Genomic DNA, 8,476 nt, shown 5'->3' with positions numbered 1-8,476 from the left:
CAGGAACTCCTGTGGGCCTCAGTCCCCATCCGCTCCTCCCAGAACAAGGGGAGAGGCAGCTACTTAGACCCTGAGATGAGATGCCTGGTGCAAAAACTTCCAGGCACAGAGGTGCGGCCTGTGGCGTGGAGAGTGGGCAGTCCCCGCCCAGGCTGTCCTTTCCCTGACCTCCAAGACAGGCTTGAGAGCTGTTCTCTGAGCTCCGTGGGCAGTGACTACTGGCTGAGCCCCACCTCAGCACTAGAATGCGCTGCTGTCATTCTCTGTCTGCCACTGGCCTTCAAATGCAGGAATCCTGTGGCCTCATCAACCCTAGCCTTGACCATGGCACCAGGAAAACAGTAGTTGCTCAATAAATGTTAGACAGATGAATGAATGAATGAATGAATGAATGAATGAATGAATGAAGTTCAGGGTAAGATTGGGAAGACAAGAATTGAAGCCACAACAAAGAGCTCTTCCCCAGGCTACTGGGCCGACGTGCTGCTGCATCCCTGGTGTGAGAAAATCCTGGGGTGAGACCCCTTCACCGTCAGCCGTTCCAAACGGCAACAGCCTCTAATGCAGGGCGTGGCCTTTTGGGCGCGGGGTGGGACATCTCTGCAGTTCCTATAACAGTCACCAAATTGATGTTGTATTTGATGGTGTGTTGATTAATATCCTAATATAATTTATTTCTAGTTGTGTTTGAAATGTGTGTCTGTAAGTACTGATTTGACACAAATATTAAATAAAGTAGAATATTTACAAAATTCTTTACCTGGAGACTCCAGGAAAATCCATAGCTCTGTAACTGGGAAGCCTGTGAAACTTCCACTTTGACAGGGAGAGGCAAACCCCTCTGAGGGCACCGACCAACCCTGCTCTCCCAGCGGAAAGGCCTGCCCCGGAGGGCACCCGGCTTCCCAGTGGGGACCAAGAGGCTGGACAACAATAAAACAAGCCCTGGACACTTGCAAAGCTCCTCAAAAGGCAGCCCTGAGGGAGGAGGAAGTGTCTCACTTACTCCATTTGACAGTTGGGAAAACCGAGGCTCTGTGCAATTTAAGTGCCAACCACTACTAGACACCCTCCAGAAAGGAGGGTGCTCCAGGCAAAGCCCCTCCCTGGAGCTGGCCAGGGCTCTTCAGCCCCCCTTGGAGCCCAAGCCCACCCACCTGGGCACAGCCTGGGGCCCCATGTCACCCCCTCACATGCATAAAGGGCTGCGACAAGAACATTCTAATTCACGCCGCAAACATTCCTGAAAGGCTCACTGTGGGGCAGCAGAGCCAGCCTGAGAGCTGTGCCTGGCACAGCTGCCTGCCCAAGGGAAGCGGGATGCATTCCTGAGATGCGGCTGGCTCCAGGGGGCTCCAGGGGGCTCCAGCCCCACAGCAGCAGTGCAGGCTGCAAACTGTGGAGAGCCTTCCCTGGGTGTCCCCGGGATCTGTCAGCACCACCAGCAAGTGTTTTCCAAGCCCTCCTAAGCACCAGCCCCTGCCGCTCAGCCAGGGCCGGCTGGGGGCTGAGGTTACAGAGGCCGGAGAGGAGACGGCCCTTCCAGGCCTCCCCGGGCCCTGCTGGCCCCTCTCACAAGCTGCTGCACTGCAGAAAAATAAAACCTCAAACAAAATTTTTTTTTAAGCAAGAGGAGGAGGGGGTAAAAAATAGCAGCACACAATTAGGGAGCTGCTGAACTTCTGTGCAAACTAATGAATAAACCAGCCCTTGACAACTTCCCCCAACTGCTGCCGACAGGATAATTGTGCCTAATTTCTTAATTTTAATGCCGTTGTTGCATTTGGCTTCTGCTAATGAGATGTAAATATGTGTTGCGGGTTTGTGGATTTGTTTAATTGCAGGGTATCTAAACTGAGATTGGCCAGAAGGTTAGGCTTACTTATTTTTTATTTTTATATGCCCCTGCATTCAGCAAAGACAGTGAAGCTGGGAGGGTGGTGGCTGTGGCTGTTGTTTGCCTCCGTCCCTGTCCCCCTCTTCTTTGGAAGAGAGAAAGGAAGACCTGGTGCTTCCTGGTTGAGGGCTGGTGGTTTTGAGGTATGGAAAGGGGGATGAAGGGAGGGCTACTTAAACGCTCTCCCTCCCCAGGCCAACCTGCTGCTACACCCCTCCTTGGCCAGGCTGATCAGGATACCCTTCTCCTCACCAAGGAAGGAGGAGGACGTGGACTGGGCCCAGCTGTGGACTGGATCAGCAGGTGGGGTTCAGACCAAAGCTGCATGCAGAGTGGCAGCCACACAGCAGGGGCGGGAGAGCCTGAGGTCCCACGTCTCATCTCCGACACACCAGCCTTGGGGGCATGGAGGAGCCAGTCCAGAGACTGGGGATACAGTGGATGTTCAAGCCTCCCAGCAGCGCTGCTTCCCTGTCTGAGTGCCGGGGCTGTTCTCGGCCTCACCTCCTGTCCTCAGCTGGGATATGGGTATCAACAGCCCTGTGAGGAAGGGGCTGTCATTGGCACATGGGACAACAAGGTAAGAGGTTTGTAAGTTTCTCAGAGTCACAGAGCCAAGTGGCACGACGGGGTTGGAAGCTGGCGCAGTCCCACAGCAAAGCGGAGGCTCTCAGCTGGAGTCACACTTCGTCTTATCCACACAGTCAGTCTGGCACGGATCCCAACGCCAGCCCCCACAGAAACCCACCTCTGTGCTTGGGGAACGTACCACAGCAGCAACACGGAAGAGAATCTGCGGGGCCAGCAGCTAAGGCGGATCCCAGGCCCTACTGGGAGGTCATCTCGTCTACCCCTCCGTGGCAGGGCTGTGCCTGGTCATCCGGCAGAGTTGGATCTCTCCCCACACTCACCACGTCCCAGAAGCAGTCAGGCACCCTGCAGCCTCCATGCCAGCATTTGCACCCTCTGGAGAAGGGGGCACTTCCTCAGGCCTGAGAGAAGTCCTTGATCCAAGGTTTTAAGTGGAGTCTTCGCCAGCCACTCTCAAGAACAATTTCAGATATTTAAAGAAAGACACGAGGTACCCCCTCAGGCTTCTCTTTGTAGAGATAAACCATCTTGATTGCCTCGGCCTCTCCTGAGCTAGGTTCCTCTGAGACCCTCTGACAGCTCCTCCTGGGGTCTCTTCAATGCTTTGGACCCCAGACTCACTTGAGAACCACTTTAGTCAGAGTGAGAGTAGCAAACATATTCCTTCTTGGTCCTCACAAGGAGTGATGCTTAGAAATCGGCAACGTGCTTCTTTGGAACCCTCCTCCCTGCCCCGTCCTTGCCTCTCTGCCCTCCTGTCTCTAGTCTGGGTTCCATTTCCAGACCACTTTGATGTCTTTTGGGGAAAGAAACTGATGAAACAGTGCGTCCAGGTGGCACCTTCTGTGTTACTTCTCCCAGAGGTATCTGCATTTTAACCAGGGTGTTCTGATAGACTGAGAAGATCTTAACGCCCAGCAGAAGGAATTCCTAAAGGCAAAATTTCCCAGTCAACTAAGACAAACAAACTTAACTTTAAGAAGAGAATCCTCCCATCTCAGTATTGAGGTTGGGGGGGTGTGGGCACAACCACTGTCCCTGCCAGTGCAGATGCCCTGCCTGTGTGCCCGCGTCTCCCCGTGTTTCTCCTTCTCTGGGATCTTTGCACTCCTAAGTTTTCCTTCGTGTGATGCTCCCAGCACCTGCTTTTCTCCTTCGCTTTCCTGAGTGCCTCCAGATGAAGTATAAGGTGCTCTCAGCAGGCATCAGGACCACGCACCCTCTAGTCCCAGCTCAGATGCCCAACACGAGCCTGGAGAAATACACTCCAGGACTCTTCCCCAAAGCAAAGGCTCCCAGCATGGGGAGGAGAGGCACCTGGTCTCCCATCCATCTACAGGGAACATCCTACCCCACATTCCAGGCAACAGCTTGTCCAGCCTAGAATCCACTTTCCAGTGCGCCCTTTCACCCCTGAGCAGTTCTGAGGTAAGGACGTCACTCGTTGGACTGGTCCGGTCCACCCACAGGAGGTCACACGGGGAAAACAGGAGATGGGGGACCTGGGCTCACCCTTCCCCGCGGCCATGTGTTCTTGGGCACTCATTTGTCCCCATTTGTACAACAGGAATAATAATCTCCACCTCAGCGTGGCTATTGTGAGGACTAAGTGAGTTTACGTGTGTAGATTGCCTCCTCCACATAGGAGGGGATTGATTACTTAAAGCTCAGCCTCCTCCACATAGGAGGGGATTGATTACTTAAAGCTCAGCCTTCTCTACACAAGGCCGTTTCAAATTCTGTAGACAGCAGTAATGCCTCACCTCCATTCTTCTGAGACGTGCTTTAGGCATTTAGGTAAAATGACCCCACGTCCCACCACAATTCCGGTTTCTCCATGGAAATGACACAGTAACTACCTTCACTTACCCTGTTTACCTCCAACGGCCACGTAGCGTGTCAAATACAGTCATAAACCTGGCAAAACTGCAAAGCACTAAAACCGAGTTAGGTATCGTTCCTTCCAGTTTTCCTGTACCTCCTTCTCCTTCTATTTCCCTTTGCCGCCTGCCTCTTGCCCTTGTCTCTTTCTCTTCTCTCTTCAGCCGCCGCATCGCTCCCCACCAGCCCTTTCTCTTTCTTCCTCTGCCTTCTCCACTCCGCTGCAGCAGCTGCCCTGGGCTCCACACATTCCTGCTGGCTGGGGTGCGGAGCAGAGCGGGAGGCAGACTTGGGGCCCCTCCACCAGCCTCCGAGAGAATTCACAGCTATTCATTCCCTTGCACGTGTGGTGGACAAAAGTGTATCTGCCTTCGTTTAATAATGATAATAGAAAACAACATTTATCCTAGGAAGAAAGCCAGGTGAACACTTTGCAAAGAAGATGATCCTCTTTAGCCAGCCAGTCAGCTCATGAGACAGCTCCAATGTAATTGATGATGTTGTCGATCTCACCGAAGGCCTGTGTCTCCCTGGGTTGGCTACCTGGACCCATCACAATAGCACTGAGCAAGAAAACCTGGCTGGAAAAGTGCCTCATCCATAAGCCCTTCTGACAGGCACAAGGAGTAAAATGTAGGGATATGTAATAAATTCGGCAGAGTGCCCCACTGTGCCCTATTCTTGAAGAGAAATGATTCACAACCTTAGATGCTCATTAAAATTACAGAGAAATCTTTCCATGTCGATACCCGAGTCCTACCCTAGACTAAGTGTGTCTGTCTTTAGGATTCTTGTCTGGGCATTATTGTTGCTTTTGTTTGTTTTTGAGAGCTCAACAGAAAAACTGTCCAACCCTTAGGATGGTTCTCTGAGAAGAAGGGGTCTGTGGCTCTGGGTTTAGAGGTACCAGATCCCACAACCTGTTCAGTCCTCAACCTTGACCTTGTTGGAGCTCAGAAACCAATACCCCAGAAGGCCTCAGAAGCAACCTCAGAAGTAAGAGGTTCTCTCTGACCTTCTCCTCGCCTCCTGTCTCTCAGTCATACTCCCCCCCCCCCGCCCCCCAGACTGAAGCTGGCCATAGAAATCAGAATCCCTCTTCCCCAAGGCAGGTCATAGATATCAGAAACCCCTTTTCCCCACAGCCAGTCACACAACCTAAAATATGACTCTAACTTTTTCTGTGCCTTATTTGCGTACAAACTGGCCACAAAGAAATGATCTGACCTGCCTTGTTTGACGGGAGGTCCTAAGACCCCCATTCCAGAGAGAGCTCTGCCCCTTACCCACAAAGCAGGGAGCTGCTCAGGGAGGCCGGGGAGAACCTAGACAGACAGGCCTGGCTGGTCTCCCCACTCAGTTTAGTAGCATGAGATCAGACTGCTTTTGTCCAATCTTCTTTCTGTGTGGTTGTCTATACTTTGCTGAACCGAAGCATAAAAATGGACAATTTCCCCTGTAACTTTGGATCTTCATCCTGAACGCCTCCTCCATGTACACACATTAAACAAACCTGTGTGCCTTTTCTCCATCAGTCTGTTTTTTTGTGAGTTGGTTTTTCAGTCAGCCTTCAGAGGGTAAAGGATAACTCTCCTGCCTTGGCCTCTAAAACCTCCTGGAGCCAGCTGGAGCGCTGGGATCCCACGCATGAGGCTGCAGACAAGAGCCCAGTAGGCAGCCCCTGCCCAAGCTCAGCCCAGAGTCTTCTTCCCGGGAAAAATGGTCATTCCAGACACAGGCATCTGGATCCCACCAGCTGCTCCTGGAAGAAACATTCCAGTACAATTTATTCTCTGGCTGAAAACGACACAGAACCAGTGTTCACATGGTGGTGAGACAGGAGACCACTGGATTGGGCCTGTGTGTAGAAGTGGACCGATTTCCTTTTTGAGCTTCCAAAGCCCCAGATAACCTTCAGACAATTCATAGAGAAAACCTAAAAAAGTAGGTAATATACTAACTTCCCTACCAATATCTACAGTGTCAACATTTGTTTGGAAAAACAAATTCGTTGCATCAGCATTTGCACCTCAAGTTTGCAGAGCAGCTCTTACAAATTGTGTAACAAGAGCCAGCCCATCTCTGCTTATGTCATCATCAGTACACATTTAACCTTCCTCACAGCCTCGACAAGGTCAACCACTTTCAGGGCAGTCAGTCCCAAAGTTCTCTGACCAGAGGAGTTTTTGTCCTGAAGTCACCGCTCCTGCCTCTGCTCCCACAGAGCTAGTTCCACATCAATGAAGGCCGTCAGCGTGTACGTCCTTCCCCACGACATCATGCAGCCTGACCTGGAATTCCATCTGCCCTGTGCGACCTTGAGGGGAGTCCCTCATTTCTCTGGCCTGTAGATTCTTCATCAATAAAAGAAAAAGGTGACTTGAGATGGTCTCAGAGGACTTGTTAGTTCCAGTTACCTGTGGCTCATGGAGGGGAGGTGCTAGTAAAAGGGTTGGAGAGGACCCTGTGGGGGACCAATTTCTCCACACTTTTGTGTGCACCAATTCATCCCCAATATTTGATAACCTTACTCAGTCTCTGAAACTTTTATGAAAAATACTTTTAAAAAGTCTTATACATTTATTCCTCCCCAGTTTCAGTCTCTGGGATCTGGCCTCTGTGCAGACATAAGGATGTTGAAAGGAATGATGGCATCCACCAATCCAACCTCCCACTGGCACAGTCACCTAAAGGCTTGTGAAAATCTCCATTGCATCAACCCCAGTATCAAAGCCTCAGTGTGCCTCATTTTGCTAGGAGAAGTGCCACATCTCCTATCCCTGGATAGAAGGAGGGCTCCAGGAGAACTGAAGTGTGTGAGTCCCTGTGGCCTGGAAGGAGAGGAATCGGGGGCATAGTGCCAAGGACTGAGTATCCCGGGGCTTCCAGCTGCAGGAAAGGTGCCTGAGGATGGAAGCCGGAGGCCAGGACCCGGGGGACAACTCCTAATCAAGAAGCCAACAAACCACAAATTGGGCATTAATGCTATGTTAAAACTAGAGAGAAAAGACCGTTCAATGCTATGTTAAAACTAGAGAGAAAAGACCCTCCAAGTAGGAGATACGTAAGCTGTAAGTCAGCTAAGGGAGGAAAAAGAAAAGCAGGTTGAAAATGGACAGTGGGTGGTGCAGGGCCTGGATCTTTTCTTGCACCGCAGTGAAAGTGATTGTGGAAGCTTTTTATCCAGTTCCTGAGGCATTTAAAGGGGAAATGCCAGCCAGAGTGGACCCAGAGTGCGTGAACCGGGCTGAGATTTGCTTTTTATTTATTTTTTTTATTTTCCAAAGAAGAGATCTCCGTTTAGAGCCCCAGTCTCACTCTGTCAAGACATCCTGAATCTCAGTCCCCAGGTCCACAAGAGACCCCTCCCCAGAACAGCCATGCATTGACCTCACTGACTACACACAGCCCCAAGCCCACGTCAGTCAAAACCACCATCCTCAGCCTATGGGCCAGGTGCCGGTCTCAGGGAATTCAGTGACACAAGAGCCCTGAGCAGCTGTCCTGGAGCCACTGGCCAAGCCCATGGAAACATCCCTCCTCGTCACTCACCCGCTGTCACGCCAGGGAGCTGGGGAGTCTGCACCCCGGCAGCAGGGAAAGGGGTCTGATGTTATGCGTTTTTTGATGAACATTTTTGTTCTATGTATTTATTCCTATATGTATTTATTTCTTTTTTGAGAGATGGTGTCTCGCTCCGTTGCCCTCGCTGGAGTGCTGTGGTGCCATCTCGCTTACTGCAACTTCTACCTCTCAGATTCAAGAGATTCTCCTGCTTCAGCTTCCCAAGTAGCTGGGACTACAGGTATGCACCACTATGCCAGCTAATTTTTGTATTTTAGTAAAGACAGGGTTTCAGTATATGTTGGTCAGGCTGGTCTCAAACTCCTTAACTCAGGTGATCCACCTGCCTTGGCCCCTCAAAGTGCTGGGATTACAGGCATGAGCCACTGCAATCAGCCTATTTATTTTTAATTAATAGACCTTTAAAAACAGTTTAAGGTTTACAGGATAGTTTAACGGAAAATCCAAAAACCCCCATAGATCCCCTTACCCTCCCTGTACATCTTCCCTATTTTTGACATCTTGCCTAAATGTGGTATGTTT

The sequence above is a fragment of the Macaca nemestrina genome, chromosome 12 (assembly GCF_043159975.1).
Source record: "Macaca nemestrina isolate mMacNem1 chromosome 12, mMacNem.hap1, whole genome shotgun sequence".
Classification (NCBI taxonomy): domain Eukaryota; kingdom Metazoa; phylum Chordata; class Mammalia; order Primates; family Cercopithecidae; genus Macaca; species Macaca nemestrina.
Note: the sequence above shows the minus strand (reverse complement) of the source record.